Source organism: Amphiura filiformis, chromosome 1 (genome assembly GCF_039555335.1).
Source record: "Amphiura filiformis chromosome 1, Afil_fr2py, whole genome shotgun sequence".
NCBI lineage: Eukaryota > Metazoa > Echinodermata > Ophiuroidea > Amphilepidida > Amphiuridae > Amphiura > Amphiura filiformis.
The window spans coordinates 56,227,105-56,253,024 of record NC_092628.1 but is presented as its reverse complement, the minus strand read 5'-3'; the positions used below and the strand labels follow the sequence as shown (position 1 = coordinate 56,253,024).

At 36.6% G+C, this 25,920-nt stretch overlaps 1 long non-coding RNA gene and 1 pseudogene across 1 annotated transcript; both read left to right on the top strand.

Annotated features, from left to right (window-relative positions):
* The window catches only part of LOC140161816 (uncharacterized), a 54,096-nt pseudogene that overhangs the window by 22,643 nt on the left and 5,533 nt on the right, over positions 1–25,920 (top strand).
* LOC140149260 (uncharacterized) lies at positions 15,936–16,693 on the top strand. The gene is made up of 2 exons (XR_011858571.1): positions 15,936–16,274; positions 16,446–16,693. It is a non-coding gene; the product is annotated as an uncharacterized lncRNA (long non-coding RNA).

Genomic DNA, 25,920 nt, shown 5'->3' with positions numbered 1-25,920 from the left:
TCGGGCCAAGATTTATACAAGAAAAATACTGTTTCAACCACGAAAATTAACCTAAATTTCGCGCATACCCGTAAGACTTGGCGATAGCCTATTCAGATATCGTTGTCAAGCTCGAGGTGATTGACCTCCAATGATTGACAGTTGGGAACGCGAACTGTACGCGATGCTGAACGCAGTAGTCAAGGTAGCCGGGTGCTAAAACCTCAAATGGCGACCTCCATGCGTGTACCGGGGGTGCTAAAGTGGAACCAAAACAACAGTGGGAATCGTGTGTTTAAATCTACATAGAAAAAAAAGGAGGGATCAGCGAAATTTACTGTCAGCCCTCTGCTAGTACTTAAAGGTGAAATCAAAGGAGAACTAGTTGTGCATAAAAGACCGGACTGGCACGACAAGGTCAATGAAGGTGTATACATACTGTAGTGACTGTCTTGGTATGTATAAGAAGAAGAGTCTCTACAGACACAAGAAAGTATGCCGAAAGCGAAAGAAGAAAAATAAGACTGGAGAGAACCAGAGACATCAACGTGCTGGGGCAGCACTGATGCCTTTGAACATCGAAGTGTCAAAGAAATTACGCAAAATATTGACAGGTATGGATCAGGACAAGATCACGCTTATCATCAGAAATAATGATTTTATCTGTAAATTGGGAAGGCAAAAGGCAGGACATACACCAAGCTGCAATAACTATGTTTCGCAGAAAATATGCGAAGCGGCAAGGCTGCTGGAAATACCCGTGAAGTGGCTGAAAATGTCAGTTGTGCAAAAGATCTTATCAACCCAAGGAATTTTAGCAGAAGTGGCACAGGTTATTACTTACAACTGTACTCTCTAAATGTAAAAGAGTGAAATTTTCACTCGTTGTCAAGAGTGAACTGACTTTCACTCCTTACTGAGTATAATTAGATCAAGAGCACAGTAAAGCTTAGTTATAGCTGTATGCCGAATATGAAGAACATCATCACTAAATACAACAAATCTGTTATCAAAAAATGTGAACCAAAACAAACAGATAAACCACAAAAGGATTGTAACTGCAGAGATAAACTACAATGCCCACTCAACAAGAAATGCCAAACCAGGCTGTTACCAGGCTAGTTACCAGTGAAGACAATAACAATTCTGAGATCTACATAGGACTTACAGAGAACTCATTTAAATCTCACTATGCTGGACATTTATCATAATTCAAACATGAAACAAAGAGAAATGCCACCGCCCTCAGTGAATATACATATGGACTCTTAAAGATAAAAACATAAATTACTCCCTAAGGCAAAATCATACTCAACTTCAAGCAAGAAATGAAACTTATGTATAGAAAAGAAATATTTTATCATCTACAGACTGGATTTATGTTCTTTAAACAAAAGGAATGAGGCATGGAGGACGGCTGTAATAATGCTAAACTTTTACTTCAAGTACAATTGTGACAACTTTTCATCAGGTGAAGAAGCCCGCCCTATGCGAAATAGTACTGAAAAGAAAAAAGTAGTTGAACAAATTTATTTTACATTAAGAACTCAAGAACACTGCAGGAGAAGCGAATGAGGAAGAGATCGGCTAAGACACTAAATGATGAAGAAGAAGCAGCTATAGATGATGCATTATTGGAAGACACTGAGGCAAGAAAATGGAAAGCCCTGGTCAATACAGGGGAGAATATTCTTTCCAAAATCCGCTATATCAACTGGGAATAATTTTGAGTCATAGGGCCCTAGCCCAGGTGCATGGAAATCAATCATATTACAATGATTAGAAAATGTTCCCCTAATTAATAAACTCCATGCTACGCAACCATCAAAACTGCAAGAATTAGACTTTTGTTGTGTTTTTCTCTTGAATTTAAAAGATTTAAAAAAGTGCTTCTGTCCCCACCTAAAATTTAGTTCATATTTATTGGCCGGATTTATTGACTTTGTAGGTTGAGTGGATTAAGTATGCAAACCTATCGAAAGAAAACTTCCAAACTATCAGAGAATATTTTGTGCAGACACATCAGTATCGGCAGGCAAAAATCAAAGGTAAAGATTCAGTTACTGAGATCATCCAATTGCTTCCATTCCAAGATACAAGGATGTACTCAACTTGGTAAGAGTTATAGATGTGCCAATTCGTGTATAATCTATAGTAGAAATCTATATCATATAATGATGTGGACTACCTCTACTATTTTCGTATCCAAATATTTTGGAATATATTTTATAGAATTCTGAGACTGGCTTTAAAACATCAAGAATGCCGAAGTGGCCACCAAAAACACCCGAAACTAGGGCCAAAAGAGCCTGGACGAAACTACAGAAACGAATAAATTCCTTTTCAAGAGCGCATAATGTAAGTGTCGGAACCGTTGCGTACATCTCGGCCGACAAAAGATTTTGCTATGCTGGAGCACAGCCTGTGATCTCTGTGCTGAAACAAGTGGAAAATGAGGTAGCTGAGGTAATTCCTCAACATGTGATGTCAAGAATGGGCTCTCATCAATCAGCAAACTCTGCACCAGATATTACAGAAGATTTTGAAAGTAATGCAGCTACTGTCAAGGACTTGCTCCAAATTCCAACTATAAAGCATTCTGTTCCAATTTTAAGGCATATCATTACGGTCGTTGTGAAAGGAAAAGATGCCCTTAACAAGTCATCGTGGAAGGATCTTCCAGTGCCAGGTATCTGGCTATCAGGGGTACCCTTTCATACACCCAATCACCCGTTATATGGAACACCAAAGTTCACTAAGAGGGTCCTTGTCAAAATAGTGTGCCATTTCAAGACAGTCTTTGGGTTGAATGGAGATGATGACAATGAGGGAGGAGAGCAAGATGAAAATGAGGTTAAGTTGATAAGGGAGATGATGACAATGAGGGAGGAGAGCAAGATGAAAATGAGGTTGAAGTTGATAAGGTGGAGTGTAAATGAACGGCATGGAAGTCTCATTTTTAAACAGGAAATCACAGCCAAAACAGATGCATTTAAAAACACATTGCTTGTTTCTTTTCCAGCCATATGGTCAAATATAAATAATGATACCAGGAATTCACTTGTCACGTGCACCTTTACCACATTCAAAAAACAACTCAGGGCTTTTCTAAACAACATCTCATAGCTTCAACTTCAATTTTTTCCATCACTGTAGCCATTTTTTTTCCTAGTCTCTTGTGTTAAATTGTATATAACTTTTGTGTAAATTTATTTTGAGGTTTGCTGAGTTGGGGCCACTGCGCCTTTTGGCGACAGTGCTTTCCTGTGCTTTTCAGTGCTCCCTGGCAGCTCAGGAGGCCTCCTTTATGTTATTTTCTATTTTTGATGTTTGTTGCCAAATGAATAAAATATAAAAAAAATCCATATTTCACCTTTTGAACTCTTTTTACCAGGCATTCACTCTCAGAACATTGGATAAAAAACGGATGGGCAGCAAACAGTTGGTTACAAAATGCCCAACAATGGTTAAGATTCTTGAAGTTAGCCAAAATACAGTTTAAATGGACCTGTCAATATGGTATTTACCTACAATCCCCGAAATATGTCGTTGAAACGCTTTAGGCATCTTGAATGAAATCAAAGGTGTATTTTTAATGTGGATAAAAATGTTCAATATTTGGAATTAGAAGAAAGCTGGGCCATCAATTAACATTTTTTCCTTCCCCACCCCCATCATTCAATGTTGCGATACTTTGGAGACACGCTGAACATATTTGCACGTTTCAACATTGCACGGGGGAGTGGGGGGACTTACTTTCCCCTAAAGACGCTTTTATGTTTCAAGACATATTTCGGGGATTGTAGGTTGGGCGAATTCAGAGTTCAAAATTACCAATGTTGGTTAAAAGTTCATGATATTTTTACCAACCTTGGTCAAGAACATTCTTTTCCCGCCAATCAAGTTGGGCAAAGTATGGTTTTGCCCAACCATGGTCACATACGAACTGTGATTGGTCATTTGTGTTGTGCAGAAAATATGCAAATGCATTACAGACAACAAGATGGCCGATTAGGGGTTGCTGCAAAGCTTGTGGATTGGGGTTTTGAAGATCTACTGGACATATTTGAAGGTAGGAAATTATATTATGTGCATCATGTGTCATTGAATCGGTATTTGAAAATACTGAAAGCTGCACAAGATGCAGGAAAGCCTGCTCCAGACATGGGGTGCAAGTCTCACACGCGTGTTTGTATTAAATCATATAGGGAGGTATATGAAGAGCTCTGTTTCAAAAGCCCTTACATCCACTTTTGGCTGAAATTGAGTTATTGACATGACATTATAGTGTGGGTAAAAATACACATTTTGGTGGTAGTTTGACCTTCATACCACTTTCCCTTCCGAGATATCGTATATTTCCGTTTGGGAAATCTTAGGAATTTCCGAAATCTGAACTTAAAATGAATATAGAATTGCTTTGTTTTAATTTTTTGATGTATAATAGTAGCCTGGAATGTTCTTTACCAATTAAAACCAAAAGGAACTGTTTTTGGGTCACTATGTTTGAAAACAATCATTTTAATTAACAAAAGGTGTAGCTTCGGAATTATCCAAAAAATGCCATTTTCCTGAATTTAATTAAAAATTCATAATTAAAAAAGTAAATGAGATATTTCAATTTTTCTTTTTGATTTTGATAGCATTAGTCAAGTTACATAAAGTAGTGCAAACAAATGGGCTCAAATTTGATTGCAAAGGTGGTTACTAGAAAAGGGGTAAATTCAATTTGTTGCAAAACCCCTTACATCCACAAAATGTGCGATATAAAAGAAATAATAAAAAAAATAGGAAGGCTTGAAAATTATACCAAACCTATTCTTTTAGTTTCTATTCATTAACACTTTATCTAAATCCAAATTGAATCAAATCGAACAAGTAATACTTGCACAATTAAAAAAAGCTGTTTTTCTCAAAAAGTCAAAAGTGGATGTAAGGGGTTTTGCAACAAAGCTCTTCATATGATGATTTTATTTCAAAAAAACCCTGATGTTAAAGCGAGTGAAAGCACCTTCAGGTGGTGCACGCCTTTCTTTGTTCGTCCAGCTACACAGCGTGACTTGGAACTTTGCTGCTGTCAGGTAAGTGTCAGGGGAAGGAAAGCATTTAGAGCATTAATGAACTAAAAAAAACAAAAGCAAATAGGACGTATCTTTGGAGATGTCCATGAAATGGTCAAGAGTACCGTATGCCCTAAACGTGATGGTCATGAATATCATGATTTGAAATGTCTTAAACAACAGAATTAGACAACTAGAATTGTTCACCAGATTGAATACTACATCTGAGCCAAATTTCACACTTTTCACAAAAATTGAACAATTTTTTTGCTATGATTCACCATTATGCAGCACTATAAGGTGGCGCATGCATCAAATCATCCCACTATATGCATCTGCCATGTCTAGATACCAAAAAGAGTTTGCTGTCAGATTCCGCCACCTCACGACATATGTGTGTGTAAAGATGATAAACACACAATAAAAGTAGGAGAACACAGCTTCCCAGTAGCTGCAGTTGAAAGGGGCCAATGTGTTCTAGTAGGACTAAATCGGTCGCTTCAGGTGGGAGATCATGACTTCACCAAATTCTCCCTGTCCCCATCAGTTAGTCTGGTCGTGGACGTACCCGAGACAATAGAAGAAAGTTTTCATCATGGCCAAGTGCATGTTGGACGCAAAGAAAATGCTTTTGAAGCATCATCAGCTTTACGCCATGCAACAGAGTTGAATTTGCCATATGTCAGATGGGACCTCAAATCCAATAGAGTGCCACTACCATAATGGGGGTCCAGACCACAACTTCATATTTACTCGTACACAGCTTGGGCAGCTTGCCTATTTTTTGGATAGAAATTTGAATCTTTTGATTTTAGTTCAAATGCCACCACATCACTCGTGGAAAAATCCAGCAGAATGTGTAATGTCCGACTTGAATCTTGGATTGCAAGGCGTGAGTATGGTGCAGAAGGAAACCACAACTAAAGAAAGAGAAGATGCAAATTAACTTAAAAGCAATTAGGGACCTGGCCAAGAAAATTTCCTGATCTTGAGGAGGAGGTAATGGATGAAACTTTATTTCACTTGAATGTTTACAACCTATGACTTTAATGTCCTTTATAACATTTTTTATTTTAGGAATGCACAGGTTTGGACTTGTTCCTCGCTTCACTGCACGCACACAGCCATTCATACTTGTCATTTGTGGAAGAAAGTTGAATCCAGGACAGTGCTTTGTAATAATGGAGAAGACCGCTTTTCAATGCGCAATACTGATGAATGCTATACATCTTGGGTATAAGATGTACCAAATCCTTTACTTAGCATATCCAGCACAGGATACTGCTCTCTGGCAGTTTCTGGACATTATTGTCTATGAGACAGCATTTACCAAAGAATCTGGTAACATTAGAGAATTCATGGTTTACTACCACTTTAATCTGTAAGAGTTGAATTTCCAGAAGCATCTGTAAGTTTGCAGAACTGGCAACAGATATTTCTAACATTGATAGGCTAACCACCACCAGATAATAATTAAACCTAGTCTAAATTGTTTTGTGCATGTTGGTTCATCAGGAAAATCACAGAAGATGGTGATGCCAGAAACCCAGAATACAATGAATTAGGTTTTTGAGAAAAAGTTCTATATGTTCTTTATGTACTATATATTTTTTTCTCTCTATCATGTAATGTAATGGAAGATGACCTTAAAGCAGATCTCGCAAAAAGTTCATACTACAGCTTATTTATTGATGGTAGCACTGACATGTCCGTCGAAGAGAAGGAATTAATGTACGTCTTGTATATCAAAGATGGAAAACCAAACATGAAGTACTTGGCCATAAAACCTGTTGTAAATGTCACTGCCTTCGGGGTAATATCATGCATCAATGCAACACTACTTGAATATGGACTAAATGACAATGCATGACAGCCTTCTGTTCTGATGGAGTTACAGTGAATATGTGCCGAAGAAATGGAGTGGCCGTGGGGAATTCAGACCCCTCCCCCCCCTGCGACCTTGGTTAATTGTTATACATTGTCAGAACCAGCGCCTGGAATTGGCAGCCAAAGATGCCTTCAAAGATGAAGACAGAGTGGGACATGTGAGTGGCATCCTGAATGCATTATTTGCCTTTTACATGAACCAATAATACTAATTCCCATATTTCCCACCTGATGACATGGTTGGAATGGTGGGATCGCAGACGGAATCATGTCAGGGATGCCTTCCGGATGGACAATGCCCCGAACACCAACCAGACAGAAGTGTCAAACTCCTCTATGGCCGCCAGTGGAGGTGTGGGGCTATCCATCCTGGAGGCCGCCATCTATGATGTCAGCAAAAGTTTCAAATTGCAAGCCCAATTGAGATGTTTCTCCTCATCTTTTAAGGTTACTAGAGGAAAAGGCAAATCATTGCCTGAAAGAAATCAGGAGGTAGAATTACACCAGAATAGAAAAATAACAGACTAGTACCAGAGGAATTGACGGAGCAGCAAAAGACAGGACAAGGGGGTCCAACTCCTCCCAACCAAACACCGTTTAAGCCCAATCCTCTTTCCTCTCATCGTGCTGACAAAGGTGGAGACGATACCCTCAAAAGACCAATAGGACGGGAAAAAACAGCCATGGGGAAAGACTAGCAAAAATAATGACGGAGGCAAAGACAAGAAAACTTCGTATCGAAGATGTTAGCATTATCACTGTAACAAATGCCAGTGTCTCCATTATTGATGAAGACAATGATGAGTACTATATAACGGAACTTGATCAGGCCCCACATGCAGTGCTCTTGAGTAGTGGTAGTGGTCATGTATTACTAAACTTATTTAATTATTTGAGCACTCTTGTTTGGTGCCTATAATAACTTTTCATTGGCCAATAATAATCTATAGGAAATGTGCTGGGGATAGAGCCTCTTCAGTGACTGCTCCAAAGTTTTGGAATGGCTTACTATCTACAATCAAGAATGCTATCAGCCTGGACTCATTTAAGTCATTGATCAAAACTCACTTATTCCTTAAGTTTTTGCTGCCATTGCTTTCTGTATTTTTGTTTAAATTTGTTTGTTTTCTGTTTTCTTGTGCCTTGAATCCCTAGGCAAAGGCACATATAAATACTTGTTGTTATGTTAAAGTTAAATAAATAATTCTTGGACATAACAGAACAAACCCACCGCATCAGCTACATTCATTCATTACTGCTACTGACACAATTGTTGGAAAGCGGGTGCATAAAAAAAATTGTGAAAATTGGTCATTTCTAGCTGATGCATTAAAAATGCAATAAATTTATGATTTGCAAACTGCATTCTTTCTGGCATTTTATTTTCAACCAGGATACTCAGACATAGTGTGATATAGTTACAGGCAGTAGTACCTTTTCTGCAAGCTGTAAGGGATCTGGAGAAGTCTCTAGTTGATAAACTCTGTGGAGTTATGGCAGAAAACTATGAGCTCAAATTAAACCTTGTTCACAAAGATCTCACTGCAGCCATTAGCCTTTTCAAAGTATTTCAGTACACAAAAAAGGAGGGCAGTCATATCTTGAAAAGGCTAATTGAATCCCCCAACAACTTAAAACAGGAAAATGTAAATCTCCAGGTTGATGTCGATAAACTAAAATCTACCAAAAGTACTACCGATTACTTGTCTAAAATTCACCAACTTAATCAAGAAATGGATAAGAAACTAAAGGACCAACACAGCATGTATGTACATCAGAAGGACTTGCTTGTCAAAGATATTTACAATGTCAGTCTGCCCAAGATACATTCCACTCACAATACAAGATAATTACGCCTAACTGACCGTCTTCACAATGCCAATGATAAGCTTGCCGCCAACAAAGCTGAGGCATATGAGGCCAGAAGGACAGATTTGAGAACTGCCAGACAACAAATTAGTACATTGTAGGCCTACACCCCCAGGAGGGATTGTGTTCTGGCTGAGTACAGAAAAATGAGCTTTTAATATTCCAGAGTAAGATCATGTTTTATTAATTCCCCTGGTATACATATTCGGGATGGCGACGTCAACAGGTTATGGGCCCAGCAACGCTGACAAGTGGAAAAAATTGACATTTAACAGAGACGGTGAGAAGTACGAGATATGGCAAATTCGATTCTTATCCCACCTGCGTACTCTGAATATTCGGGATGTGATCGTAGCAGAACAACCACCAGAAGCTGCAGCAGAAATACATAAAAATGAATGTGGGTATGCAGAATTAGTAAACCTCCTAGACAATAAAAGCCTTGCCCTTAGGCCCCCCCAAAAAATTGTTTGTTTGTCCACGTCCGACCGACCGTGTACTCTGGTCCCGACCGTGTCTTTTTTTCTTCTTTTTTTTAATTTGCGTTGAATGTGCTAGTAAAACAGTGGTTAGTATAAATTTAAAGAAAGAAAATGTAAAGAAAATGAACAGTATAACATGCAGAACCATCTCAAGAGTTAAACCAGTAAAGTGCTGTGTGTTTTGACTTATTTACCAGTCTTCAAATTGTCAGTTTCAAGTGCAATATCTGTAAAAAAAAAAAATCTGACCTACCGACCCAACTGTTTCATAAGCCTCTATGGACAAACAAACCTTTTTTTTTTTGCCTTATCATGAGAGATGCTCCCGATGATGGGAGAAAAGCCTTATAAATTCTGAGATCCCATTACGCCAGGTGTAGCAAACCAAGAGTGATAACATTGTACACTGAACATATTGAACTAACTAGACTAACCAAGGACAATGGTGACACTAAAACAGATTATATAATCAAAGCAAAAAAGATAATGACAGCTCTAAGAAATGCAGGGGAAACCCTTAGTGACGGGTTGATGGTGGCCATGGCCTTTCGCAATTAATGCGTCCCAGAGCCAGGAAGAAATAACATTCCCCACCTTCAAAACTAAACTAAGAAATTTTGAAGAGACTGAAAAACTAAACAAACCAGAACAAGCTGACAATGTGATGACAACAAAGGAAATTCCATGAGAAGTTGAATGAAATATGTCAAATATCCAGATTACTTTCCTGAATGTTTCCGGCTTCAGGAAAGTAGGATTAATGTATTAAGCACTTGTATGTAAACTTCTCTTGAGAAGTTTTCTCTGGAAAAATTAAGCTACGTTTGATGTATTGGAACGGTACCCTTTGGGTCCGTATTTTATTGGATAAGCTGAAGTTAAATCCAATTCTGGATTACAAATAAATGGAGATACTCCTTTGACGGATAGACGGATATGCCTAGCAAAACTTTTTGAATAAAATGTGCCTTATTTCATCTGGGGTAATACAGCAGTCTCTCAACACGCAATATTTAAAATTTCCAGAGCCGAAATTTATTCATTTTTATTGTCAATATAGGACTTTGTTTTAAATAAAACTATGTGATTCGTGCTTGATAAATATTTTTTTAACATATGGCATAATGTTGTGATTGCCGGAGTCATCCTTTAACAAAGTTACAGTGTCAAGTTACAGTGCCATTAGAATGCACTCCGCTATGCATACATCGCAATGCATTTGACAAATTTGTGAGGTTGTTTCACATACTACATAGCGAAACAGGAACTACTTTTCATGCACATGTCATAACTAGTATCCCTACAGAAGCTTCATAAGGCCAAAAAAAAAAAAGTTGTTGTGTTAACTCACGCGCCCGGTCGTAAATTTTGAAAATTCCCGACCGGCATTTTTATTTTTATTTTTTATTTTTGTATACACTTTTTCTCATATTTTTCATATTTACGTGTTTTTCCCCGTTTTTCACTGAAAATCTTGCCGACTCGGTGGATCGAATTTAAAACGAACGTCAATGAATCTGACTTGTTTTGTGTACATAGCTAGTCTCTTGTCACTTGCTTGAATTCTCGATCGCGAACTGTGCACGCCACGTGCAAGCCAGTCTGTGTTAAAGCCTATCGGAATATTAAGCGTAATATTTTGTTAATCTGTATATTCATTAATTTATCAAATCAAAATTCAAGAAGAAAATAAATAAATATGTAATATTTTTACTCCAAATACACTAAAATATTCTTGAAATGTTTATTGATGAATAAAAATATGAAGAAAATGATTTATATAGTATTTACCGCTTCCAAATGTTCATAAATATATTTTCAAAATTAAAAAGTATGTGATGCATCTCGCATACGGAATTCGTGTTGTTTATGGTACATGTACCGTTACCATGGATTTCGTGGTATGTATAACTGCAACTGCTGGCTCTAAAACACATATTTAGCTTTGTCAAAACTGTATCTTTGACGAAAACCTTGCAAGAAATATATGGAGAAAGGGTGGAAGCTGGTAGCGTAGATGGTTTAGCGAATTTTGAACTGAAACACGTGCAGGTAGCGGCCTGGTCAAATGGGCCGTGGCACATTGTAAAAAGTCTTTACATTAAAAAAAAAACACAATTTTTTTTTTTTGGCCTAATGTTGACCTGGGTACTGCTTATCATAATAACAACCTGGCTTGCAAAAAATTGACCAAACACAATGCTCAAATAATTCGTCAGCCTCTTCAAGAGTTGCTGACATCACCAACTACAAAATACTGCTACCACTCCATTTCCACTGACGGCACAATGGATAAGTCAACCAATGAGAGGGAAATTGTCTATGTTAAAACTTTTCAGAGTGGAGAAGCTACAACCCGCGAAATTAATAGTTGGCACACCTGCACTAAACAATGGATATGCGTGCCCTATTAAAATTGGGGAGGCGAGAGAAACATGCATGCACTATATTGAAAGTACAGACTCCCCCCTATATCTCACCCTTCCCCACTCCCCATCATTCAATGTTGGAGGGTCTCACGGACCTGTTGACAACATGGCTTGGTCCAACATTGAATTGGGGGAGCGGGGCAGAGATATACCAAAAGACAGGCAAACTGTGCCAACCTTTTTTCCTGGATTGTCCGAGTCAAATCCTAAATATTGCATCTGTTTTCCGTTTTTACTCAATAACTTTGCAACGGAATATTGTATTATCTTCATATTTCACACAAAAACATATAAGTGATAGGGCTTTACGATAAAAAAAAAAAATTGAAAAAATGTATTTGTTTCTTTAGGGGGTGGTCATTAAAAACACCGCTAATGCCTGGTTTTGCGTCATGGCTTGGGCCTGAATTACGCGAGAACTCTTTGACAAAAAAAGAAAGAACGATTTTTAAATGTAGTATTACATCGAATTGCTTCTAATTCAAATGATAAATAAGAAGAACTGAATGAGCAATTTTCAAGCAGCTATTATTACATAAAATTAATGTAATAGGCCGTGTGTCCTGAACTCGCCACCCTTAGCGTTACATGACAAATATTATGAATGTTTACACCAACCGGGTTTCTAATTAGATTATCTCGACAATCATCAACCCTAAACTAGCAAAAGTATACATTTTTGGAAAGCTGAAGGCATCAGCAATTCCAATATATACATTTCAACTCATTATACAGGGTGACCTGCAAGTTATACAGGGTGGAATAAAAAGGATTTTGATAAAAATGGGTCACTCAATGCATTGCTTATTACCAACTTACAGTAATAAACTGGAAGTAAACAACATTCATTTGGTTAGAGGAAATGGAGAGCCAACTGACTTCGGAAGAAACCAAAATCACAGCTGTTTGGTAATCTCGAATATAGGGTGTCCCAAAGTATGTTAGATTTTTTACAATTCAACATATTTTGAACCTAAACATTTTCCCCTAACCCATACAGAAAAAATATGTCCATATTTAGATTCCTCATCAAATTTCCTTCAGAAAATCTATACTTTGACTATGATAGGATAAGTAATTAAAATTTTACAGTAACTTTCAGATTTTGAAGACATCTGCATTACTTACTACAGTGTTTAATATGACAACGGGTAGTTTTGTATGGAAAAGTGTGTATTTTCTACACTACACCAATCATAAATGATTAAAAACAATTAGTAGAATTGTTTAGCTGTAAGGCCGTGAGTCGTTTAGATGCTAAATAGAGTCCAAATCCAATTTACAGCCTTTACAGAAGCAGATTACGCACTAAAATACCAATCCCATAGAGTTTGTGTGTACCACATCCCCACCACCACATCCCCACCACCGCCACCCTGCCCATTCTGAATTCTATGAAGCACAGTGTCAGTATTGAAAAAGTTCAAGTATTTCTTTTTACAGGGTTGAAAGTGCATTTTATTTAGCAATAAAATGAGACCACAAGCATGACAATAACTTCTTGCTTGACAGAGATATCATCATTTGTTTTGAGTCGACTTTGGCAAAATGTAACGTCGCCACCTTTTTTGGTGGCGAGCTCAAGACACACGACCAATAACGTTTTGAACCACCAGGTTAAAAACCAGTTTGACCCCTGCAGAAATAATGGTTTGGTCCTGTTAGTTTATTGCTAAAAGATCAATATGAAGTGATATAAGATCAATATGAGGTGATACATGTGTATTGTCTATTTGTTTATCATGGGCACCATCAGTGTTCATTGGGCCAATCAGCGATCACCTTTAACAAGGCTTGATTCTTGTGTGTGTGTATGTACCACCATTATTCTGTCAACATTCATGCAGACAAGTCATGTGGTGAATTCTTCCAGCTAATTTGCCGAATGCTTATTGATCAATGAGTTCCAACTCGGCATAGTTTACTTCAATTGTTTACTCCACTCGGTGACATCTTTATGTACGGATTTTCAAAAAATGAGTAAATATTTTGTTTTTTCTTTGAGTAAGGTATTTTCATTAGGCTTGTGTGTATATGTAGGTGAAGGACTATATGCTTGCACAATTTGCTCCTCCTTGTTTCTCTCTTCTTCATTGCAGATTAAATACTTCTAGTCGGGTAGCAGAAGGGAAGATGCTTTGCCTGTTTTAAGAGTCGCAATTACCACAGCTACTTGACGTTGATCCCATCATTAACCTACAATACCTACAGGGGCTTACTTTAGCCACATATAACAATGACTTATATTGACCGGTATAGTTTTGCACATAACATGGAATGTTACGAAGGAGGCTAAGGATGGATGCAAATACCACTGAAGAAGTTACTGCATGGTCCGTTATTAAGCAGTCAAAGGATGATACAAGAACAGCGTACAATATATTCAGCACAGATTAATAAATATACTCGATTAACATGATAATGGTATAATTAAACACTATAGATGCACTTCTGCCTAGGTGAAGAAGAAATTGTATAGTATTGCATGTTGCATTTATAAGCTACACAAGGACTGTTTCGATTGCTTGGGTTAATAAGCATAAAATAAAACGGCATGCAATCATGTATTAAAAAAAAAAAAAAAAAAAAAACATGTACTCACTTCTTATTGAGATGGGACCAAAGTACTGGAATTGCGTGTGATTCAATTTATCGGAACATTTGACTGGCTCACCAGCATGTATTATACAGCATTATCAAATATTACTTTCAGTTGCTGTGTATCGGTATACTCCAAATGTCTGCTTAATGGAAGTATGGAGAAAGTATATTTAGCAATTGGAGTGCTCAAGTTATAAGTTTACATTTGCTGACACTGTGCAGTGGATAACTTACATTGTACAAGAACAATAATTATTAAGAATTCAATTGTCAGGTTGGCGTAAGTTAGTCAGTGACCAAACTACATTTTCACATTTTCTCCAGAAACTTAAGAAACAGAATTACGGTGCCCGCAAATTTCAAGATTGTTTTCAGATATAGTATTTGGTCGCTCTCGTGATGTGTCTTGCTCTTTTCATTTAAACATTATACCTGGTGTAGATATGTTTGCTTCGCCACTTTGGTATTGTTAGTTCATATTTTGATATTATTGTATTATTAATAATTGTGCAATTTTGGTTATTAATTATATTTAAAAAAGTGTGCAATATGTTTCGCATAATATTTTTCCTACTCACTCAAGTTATTTTCTTGGTTGTTCTCGTGATTGCTCTTTTCATTGAGTATTATACCTGGTGTAAATATGTTTGTTTCACCACTTTGGTATTGTTTGTGTTAAGTATCCATTTGTTTGGAATTTTTCATATTTAATTTGATACTGTGTTAAATTGCCATTTTGATATTGCATTGAATTGATCATGTGTTTAATTGCTTTATGGTATACTTCATTTTCATTTTTTAGTTTTCAACTCACGTGTTATCTATGTAGTGTACAGCTTGGCTTTAAAAAAAAAAAAAAAAAAAAAAAAAATTGTGTTTTATGATTCTAATTTCATCTTCTGTTTGATATCTGTTTGCAGTATATTGCCGTTGTTTATAAAAAATTACTTTGGTTAAGCTTATTTTGCTTTATTGCTTTTGCCGTCACTTTAAACATTTCACATAGTTGTTTCTTTGCTCATTTTGCATGTATTTTTCCGTGCAATCCCTTTTGTGCAATGTTCATCGTGTTCCTCATTTAAAATTTAATTGTTATTTTTAATGATGTATATTTATAGTTCTATGGGCATTTTGTTTTTACGTACTCATGTTTTAATTGTAAAGCGCCTTGTGGTCTTTGATATAATGCGCTATATAAGATTAAGTTGCTGATAATCTGATAATCATGCATAACGGGCGATAACAGATCTATAAAAGGCCCTCGCAATATGTTGGCTACAATATGTTGGCTACAAAACTTTATAAAGTTTTATAAGGTATGGATTACAAATGGGTCACAAAAACTCACAAATTGTTTGACCAAAAGGTATTCACAATATAACGTTTAGCCGAATTTTCCATCTATAACTATTCAGCCACAGTTACATTGTATTGACGATGAATGTATTAAAGTTAATCGTATTATGCAGGTGATACTGCTTGGATTATTAACACTTGTTACTCAAATGCACTCATCTATTTCTTGGCAATACCAAATAATGCAAAAAAAAAAAAAAAAAAAAAAAAAGGAAGAGCACCAAAACTATGCGGTCTGGAGGGGGGGGGGAAAAAAAAAAAAAAAAGGGGGGCTAAGGGAGTCACTTGCATACATTTTAATGTATGACTAGTGCCTCCTTTGGCAATGTTTTCTAACATGTATTTAATTATGTACATGTATACTTTATATATTTTCATATTGGATTAATATACTATTTTATATCCAAATTAACCTTTCAGGAATTTCTCTCCTAGGATTCCAGGAAGCAATCTCTTGGAAGAACAGTATTCATGCACAGTTATCGTAAAGATTCAGCCCACTATTCACTAATATAATTATTCATTTGTTTAGTTATGACATGATCAGCTCCTGATTCATGATCAATTCAGCTCCCAGGTAGATTGTTCACTGGGGAGGTACTAGATTCCAGGTAGATTGTTCACTGGGACGGTATATCCAATAATATATTCATTATGACATGATCAGTTCCCAGGTAGGTTGTTCACTGGGTTGAGGTAACTTAGGTAGGTTCATCTAGGTCCTGATTCATGATCAATTCAGCTCCCAGGTAGATTGTTCACTGGGAGGTACTAGATTCCAGGTAGATTGTTCACTGGGGCGGTATATCCAATAATATAGTTTTGTTATGACTTAATCAGCTCCCAGGTAGATAGTTCACTGGGGAGGTATCTTAGGTAGGTTCATCTAGGTCCTGGTAATAATACTAACTATATTTTCAAAGTATTGTGGAAGCTGTTTTCTTAATGTGCATGCTAATTTATTGTAACATATGATATTTGATGCAAATAAATATATGAATGTCTGTCTGAATGCCTGACAGATACGCAATTGGTGTTTGTGGTCGAATTATTTCTGTCTGGGGGTAATAACGTTTTGAACCACCAGGTTAAAAACCAGTTTGACCCCTGCAGAAATAATGGTTTGGTCCTGTTAGTTTATTGCTAAAAGATCAATATGAAGTGATATAAGATCAATATGAGGTGATACATGTGTATTGTCTATTTGTTTATCATGGGCACCATCAGTGTTCATTGGGCCAATCAGCGATCACCTTTAACAAGGCTTGATTCTTGTGTGTGTGTATGTACCACCATTATTCTGTCAACATTCATGCAGACAAGTCATGTGGTGAATTTTTCTCCCACCCACCACTCCCTATTGCAAGGTGTGCATTTAAAGCCATTAAAGGTTTGAAAATAGTATAATAAAAGCCGAAAGTTTATGGCTAATTAAAAAATGTTGATGTATAAGAAAGAATAATCTTGGATAATCAAAGAAAATTTAATAAAATATGTGACATTATCTGAATAAGATTATATTGTAAATTAAATTTAATACTCTAACAAAAAATGTGCAACTCACTTTGCTTTGTTTGTTCATTTAAACTACTGGGTGAATAACCTACACCAGGATATTATCTACATAAGTGTGGTACCAGTAGCAATTATAGCAAAGATGTATTAATATCGAATTGTTGGACTCGTGGAGCAGTTTACCATTGGTATGTTATCTAACAGTCCTGATGATCTTTTCAAGGGCTTATTTAATCATTTTAAATATCTAATTGTTTTTGATGTAGTGCTTATAGATGGGCAATATATGTATTTTATAACGTTTTTCTGGCGAATAAAATGAAATGAAATATGTAATTACTTACAAGAGTTAGGGGTGTGCAATTTGACATATATTCATATGCTCTGGGCTCTTTTATAATTATGATGGCGGTATCAGCAAAGTTCGTTGCGATAAAAATGTCATAAGACCACCCTGTGCTTGGCTATATTAAAGAATAAATTTTGCAGGTACTTCATCTTGTAGAAAAAAGTAGTTTAGCGGTAACTCTTCTCTGAGCTAGTTTAACATGTTGAATGAACTGTTCTATGGGTGTGATTTAACTTTCACTATAATATTATCAAGGATTACTCAATGTTAAAACAGTCAAGTAAGGCAATGTTTTCTAACATGTATTTAATTATGTACATGTATACTTTATATATTTTCATATTGGATTAATATACTATTTTATATCCAAATTAACCTTTCAGGAATTTCTCTCCTAGGATTCCAGGAAGCAATCTCTTGGAAGAACAGTATTCATGCACAGTTATCGTAAAGATTCAGCCCACTATTCACTAATATAATTATTCATTTGTTTAGTTATGACATGATCAGCTCCTGATTCATGATCAATTCAGCTCCCAGGTAGATTGTTCACTGGGGAGGTACTAGATTCCAGGTAGATTGTTCACTGGGACGGTATATCCAATAATATATTCATTATGACATGATCAGTTCCCAGGTAGGTTGTTCACTGGGTTGAGGTAACTTAGGTAGGTTCATCTAGGTCCTGATTCATGATCAATTCAGCTCCCAGGTAGATTGTTCACTGGGGAGGTACTAGATTCCAGGTAGATTGTTCACTGGGGCGGTATATCCAATAATATAGTTTTGTTATGACTTAATCAGCTCCCAGGTAGATAGTTCACTGGGGAGGTATCTTAGGTAGGTTCATCTAGGTCCTGGTAATAATACTAACTATATTTTCAAAGTATTGTGGAAGCTGTTTTCTTAATGTGCATGCTAATTTATTGTAACATATGATATTTGATGCAAATAAATATATGAATGTCTGTCTGAATGCCTGACAGATACGCAATTGGTGTTTGTGGTCGAATTATTTCTGTCTGGGGGTAATTGCACCCGTATCATAGATAGGGCAATTTTACGTATGTCAATATAAAAACATCATCAGTGCGGAAATTACGATGATATTTGTACAGTGGCGTAAAATATAGGTAGACATACAGAAAAAAGAGAACATTGGCAAAGATTAATAGAATGACAAATATAATATGATGAATAATATTGTAAAATAATAATGAAAAAGAAATCTAAATACATTCAGGGGCTCGAACCCGTGTTCCACTGCGCCTGTGGCAGATGCCGTATCCATTGCGCCACAGAGCTGCGTAACTTCAACAGGCTTAAACTATAATATAATGCTATTCAAGATGCATGTATATAAATATACGCTCTACATACGATATACAGTCCAAAAAAATACATTTTTTACGGCATTTGTTTCATTAACTGAATATTTATCATATAGCAGGTGTTGGCTGACATTGTGCAACACATTTAGTTCATTTTTTGTCCGGGATAAATGACTACGGGACAAAATCGGACGGTATACACGTCTTTAAAGAGTAAAGAATTTTAATATAATATTACTTTATTTTTTTTTTTTTTACGTGTATATCGTTCGCTTTTGTCCCAAAATCATTTTACCCCGGCCCAAAACTGAAATAAATGTGGAGCACAATGTCAGCCAACACCTGCTATATGATAAATATTCAGTTAATGAAACAAATGCCGTAAAAGTGTGATTTGTTTGACTGTTTACCGTCTGTAGAGCGTAAATTTATATACATGCATCTTGAATAGCATTACAGTTTAAGCCTGTTGAAGTAACACAGCTCTGTGGCGTAATGGATACGGCATCTGCCACAGGTAAAATGATTTTGGGACAAAAGCGAACGATATACAAGTTTGTAAAAATAAAAAATAAAGTAATATTATATTAAAATTTGTTACTCTTTAAAGACGTGTATACCGTCCGATTTTGTCCCGTAATTATTTATCCCGGACAAAAAATGAACTAAATGTGGAGCACAATGTCAGCCAACACCTGCTATATGATAAATATTCAGTTAATGATTCAGTTATATTCGTCATTCTATTAATTTTTGCCAATGTCCGTCCTTCTTTTTTTTTTCTGTATTTCTACCTTTATTTTACGGTACTGTACAAATATCACCATAATTGCCGCACCGAGTTGTTTGTCAAAATGGAAACTCGGAGATGGCTTTCAAAACAGAGCATCACGTGTCCACGGCCATGATGATTGAACTAAAAAAAAGTTTGAAATTGACAATCACAATGTCTAATATGGCCATTATATACGATGAGAGATTTTTCAATTCAGAAAAAAATATTTGAGCCGTATTTTACGAAAAATGTGAATTTTAAGGTGTTACAATCCAAACCGGAAACAAGTTTCGTTCCTTCAGGTTGCATGAGATATGATGTGCATATAAATGGTGAAAAAAATGATGCTTTTATAGCACTGAGGAGAAAGTCATATTTTCAAATTTCTGCAGATATACAGTTTTGTTGCTTGCATATGCCTATACATTTTTAAACATGGAATATTAAAAAGGATTGATTGATTATCGATAATCGATCATTTTTGGAAGAATTATCATAGCTTTAAACTACGAAAATAATCGGCAATCATATAATATTCTTTTGACTAATCCCTTATTTCACAATATGTTTTTTATCAATATGAACTTTACATATTGATATGAATGTGTGGATTACTCCCTACAAATTTGGTGGTCATACATTTTATGGTTTTTATTTTATAAACCAAAATATGAAATTAGATGCATATTTTTGGACGAGTTATCATGGCTTTAAACTTCGAAAATAATCAGCAATTATATAATATTCTTTTGACTTATACCTTATTTCACAATATTTTTTGTTAATATTAATTTCATATATTAATATGAATGTGAGGATTATTCCCTGAAAATTTGGTGGCCATACCTTTAATGGTTTTAATTTTACAAGCCAAAATATGAAATTAGATACATTTTTTTGGAATTGATTCGGACAACCCGCGAAATTAATAGTTGGCACACCTGCACTAAACAATGGATATGCGTGCCCTATTAAAATTGGGGAGGCGAGAGAAACATGCATGCACTATATTGAAAGTACAGACTCCCCCCTATATCTCACCCTTCCCCACTCCCCATCATTCAATGTTGGAGGGTCTCACGGACCTGTTGACAACATGGCTTGGTCCAACATTGAATTGGGGGAGCGGGGCAGAGATATACCAAAAGACAGGCAAACTGTGCCAACCTTTTTTTCCTGGATTGTAGCATGAAAATGATGGGGTCAGTTTAAGGGATCTAAAATGAGCGTTTATTATGTTTCGACAGTATTTTTTTTTGTGGGACATGAGAGCACCTCAGACCTATCGAATTGCATTCTGAATACTGAAGCATGTCTTTCTGATATCAAATAATTTTCATTTTTGAAAATCACAATATAATACAAATTTTATGACAAATTATAAAAATTTGATATTTTTCAAATATTTGATATATAACAGTCCTCGAAGTAAATTATATAAATCTAATGATATATTCTTAAAGTGTATGTAGCAGGGAGGAAAAGCAGACAGTCAATTGAAAATTTTGACCTTTCATATTGAAGATATGGATTTTTTTCCCAAAAGACCTAATTTTTTTGGTGTTTTGGGAAAAAAAATCCATATCTTCAATACGAAGGTCAAAATTTTCAATTGATCGTCGGCTTTTCATTCCACCTACATACACTTTAAGTATAAATCATCAGATTTATAAAGTTTACTTCAAGTACTGTTAAATATCAAAAATATCAATTTTAATGATTTGCCATAAAATGTGTATTAAATTGCAATTTCAAAAATGAAAATTATTTGATATCAGAATGACATTCTTCGATTCAGAACGCGATTCGATATGTCTGATGTGCTCTAATGTCCCAAAATAAATACTGTCCAAACATTCATACCCCATCCCTTAACTTCAAAGTACAAATTAAAATTAAATTATTTGATATCAGGACATTCCTCGTATTCAGGATGCAATTCGATATGTCTGATGTACTCTCAGCTCCCACAAAAATACTGTGCAAATTTAATATCCGATAATTAATATTCATGTAAAATCTTTTATGATCTATTCTCAATACACACCACAATCAATGCAAGTCTCATCACCAGTCTTACAGCGGTAACATGTTCATTGTGCCTTTTTCACAACTCCTCAGCTACATATCACCACAGACAACATTTTAACACACTCTGTGTCTCCCTTGATTGAAAGAGTGAGGAAATGTTCATCAAATGTCTTGACTTTAACCAGACGACATCATTTTAGCTGGGATGAGAGAGATGGGCTATATATCAACAAATCACAAAGTAGAAAAAGATCATTCAGTAGCTCAGTAGCAAATGGGGAAGGGTTTTGATGCAAATGTAGTGTGTTGAGATGCTAGAAACCCTATGGTACGTATGCATATTAAAAAGAATGAGACCTGGTCTAAATGAAATTTAGTTCTGCCAAAAAGCATATTACTTGTTCCATTGTTTCCCATAGTCATTCTGTAATATCTGAATCTTCAGATAATTACTTTAGGAAGAGATTTGAGTAAGATGACAAAATTTCTCCAAGACCAGGTCTAAATTTTGGTGCAGCCTTGCAGGTCTACAATAGCTGATCAGGAAAGTAATTTCAAACAGAGATTGCTTTCAAACTTTTCAAAATTGAACTTCATGTATACATAGTTACAAAGCTTTTCTCAAATATGTTAGAAATCTTTTGGTGGTCCTGATCCTAAGGTAGCACATGGGCCACCTGTCCCTCTTTTCCCTCAATAACACCACTACTACCATTTTTTTTTCAGGATGACCAGAACATGAACTCTGTGTATATTCAAACGAGCAAGGAAGGACTCAAAGGAATCTTTGAATCAGAAGAGTTCAAAATTGTGGCCGAAGAAATGGAGATCTGTGCTACAGATAACATCACTACTGCACTTAGCTGCTACATTTTATGTATTCAATCTGGCATATGTGCCAAAGCTGCAGAAGACTATCTCTTTCATACAGAATTTTATGATTAACATAAAAAGATGGATCCAATTTGGACAAACCCGTCCTAACATTGGCATCTCGATTGGCCAGAAAATGTGATCATTAATTTTAACAGATTTCATCTTATGACTGAATGTTTCAGTCATCCGAACACCAGAATTTGATGAATCATTTGTGTTGAGTCGATCAACATAATTATTATTGGGTAGACGACATCATTTTAGCTGGGATGAGAGAGATGGGCTATATATCAACAAATCACATCACCTCTAATGCAGAAGATATAGAATGATATCAACATTCTTTACACAGACAAATGTACACCAGACTCCATCAGAAAGTCTTGTCAATGATAGCACCATCCTCTTAACTGATTTCCACCAGTCAAAAATGAAATGCATCATTCACTTTACAACTTCAGAGAACATTGAACATCTTACAAAGCTGGCACTAAACATGAATCCTCTTATGATCAAATTAAAAGGCAACGGGCCATGACGGTCTCAGAAATAAGCCAACAACCTCTACTCTCTCCGGAAGTGCTTCATCTGATAATCGTCCTGACATGAACTGACGCAGTCCAAATGTATCAGAAAGGGTACTACTCATTCGAGAAGCTGGATTGGCTCTGAGGAAATCCAGACAACATGTTCAGACTTCAGATCATGTTAAGATTTTTCATGAAAGATATGGATTTTTTTCCCAAAACACCTAAAAAATGTGAGTCCAGTTGCATTTCGCATTTGTTTTCAAACCACTCGTGAGCTTTGAGACACACTTTTTTTTTGCCTAATAAATAAATAAATACGAAATAACAATACTATCAATAAATTTCTTGCACCCTTTTTCAATTCTGCTTTTACTTTCTCTCATGGTCTTATATTTTATGATTTAAACAAAAGATTATTTTTAATTAAAATAAACCTCATGCCAAAGTAAATGTCAATTGGTGTTAGGCCTACACTTTCTTAAATTAATTTTTTTTGGTTTTTTGACCGATATAGAAGAGAGCACCTCCCCCTCAGCCTGCCAATAATCATTGCCCCCCCCCCACCTATTAATTGTTTTCTTTTGTTTTAGAATGTCTGAGCCTGTAATCATGGAGCTGGAAGAGCTGACCAGAAGGGGGTGGAAGTGGTGGTTAGGCAAACACCAGGGGGCGGGACATATTTCAAAATGAAGGAGGTGGCATTGAAATGGCACATCCACAGGAGGGTGAAGGAGGTGGCGTCGGAATGGCACATCCACAGGAGTGTGAAGGAGGTGGCGTCTGAATGGCACATCCAGAGGGCGGAGGAGGTGGCGTCAGAATGGCACATCCACAGGAGGGTGACGGAGGTGGCGTTGGAATTTGGCATGACACAGACAGAGTGACCATCACTGATCAATTAATGAACCTACTCAAAAAAGTAGATAAATGTCATTTTAAACAAATTCCTACTACCCAAGATCCTATACAGATTCAAAGAGGGAGGTGAAGGCATAGAATGCAACTTTATTATCATGGATAGAATGCTTAAATGAGAGGTCAAAAGGTGGCACAACTTACCTGCCTGCACACCTGATGGGCTGCTATATTCCTCCAATAAAAACGAAGGCCTCTTAAGCAGACTGCTAAACAACAATGCTGACCTCACTCTATAATCTAATACTAGAAACTTCAGGTGCCATAAACAAGATTAATAAACCTTGCCAACAAACATGAACTAAAAACCCCTCAGCCCTCATGGAGAAATAATGAAAGCGAGAGGTGGGCAACTCTCAACACTCTGGGAAACAGAATTAGGCAATATAAACTCTGCAAGAAACTTACTATACAAGCAGCTGCGTAAACAGTATGGTGTTCCTAAATCCACACTAGCTAAAAGTTTGAGCAAAGGAATTGCAGCTGATCGGCCCGCTGTAAGACCACCTATCTTCATTGAAGAAAGTGTGGTATATTTGGCGTATGTAGAGAAGCTGTGCCATAGCAAGAGATATATTTGATTGATAAAGGCATGGTGGTCAGCAAGGGATCAAACTCAGTCATTTCCTCTGTATAAGATTTTTTTCTCATGCACAGGTTTAGAGAAACAAGTGTCAACTTGCATGGTGATAACTGTAGTGGCCAGAATAAAAACAAATACCCCTTTTGGTATCTGGCATGGAAGACAAGATGCACACAGTTATTCACCTTAATTTTCTGATCGCAGGTTATATGAAATTTGCACCAGATTGATGCTTTGGGTTATTGAAAAAGTCCTACAAGAACTGACATGTTAACTGTTTAGAGGACCTTGTAGAGATGTGGCAGGATAGTTCAACAATAGGCGTCAACTGTCTGGTGGGGATGTAGAACAAGTTCACTTGCATTGCGATAACCGCAGTGGCCAGAATAAAAACAAATGCCCCCTTTGGTATCTGGCATGGAGGATAAGATGCAACACAGTTATTCACCTTCATTTTCTGATCGCAGGTCATGCAAAATTAGCGCCAGATTGGTGCTTTGGGTTATTGAAAAAGTCCTATAAGAACTGAGATGTTAACTGTTTAGAGGACCTTGTAGAGATGTGACAGGCTAGTTCAACAATAGGCGTCAACAAGCCATGTCTGGGGAGATGGAGAACAGCAATGTATGTGTACAAACCTACAAAAATTGCAATATTGTTATCATTTGTTTTAGGGCACTTAAAAGTGCCCTACACGTGTCATACATGGGGGATGCAGAGCAGCTGTAACTTGATGCACAATGTGCACATCTCATGCATGTAGACCGTGAATGAGATATTTACCGGCAAATGGATGAGGATGCCAATACAGCAATAAATCCACACTAGACTCTAAGACAGCACCCTGCTCAATCACCATAAACTACGGTTTTGATTTTGCACGACAAGCGCATTTTTCCATCAGACCCCCAGCAAGCAGGGCCAATATATTTCTTGCCCCCCCCCCCCAAAGTGTGGTATATTTTGGAGTACCGTACATGTTGAGAGGCTGTGCAATAGCTGTTGATATATTTTAGAAGATGAAGGCATGGTGGTAAGCAAGGGATCAAACTCAGTCATTTCCTCCGTATATGACTTATTTTTCTCATGTGCAGGTTTAGAGAAACCAGAGTTCACTTGCATTGTGATAACTGCAGTGGCCAGAATAAAAACAAATACGGCCTTTGGTATCTGGCATGAAGGACAAGATGCACACAGTTATTCACCTTCATTTTCTGATCGCAGGTCATACAAAATTTGCACCAGATTGGCCTACACTGTACAAGAACTGACATGTTAATTGTTTAGAGGACCTTGTAGAGATGTGACAGGCTAATTCAACAATTGGCGTCAACAAGCCATGTCTGGTGGGG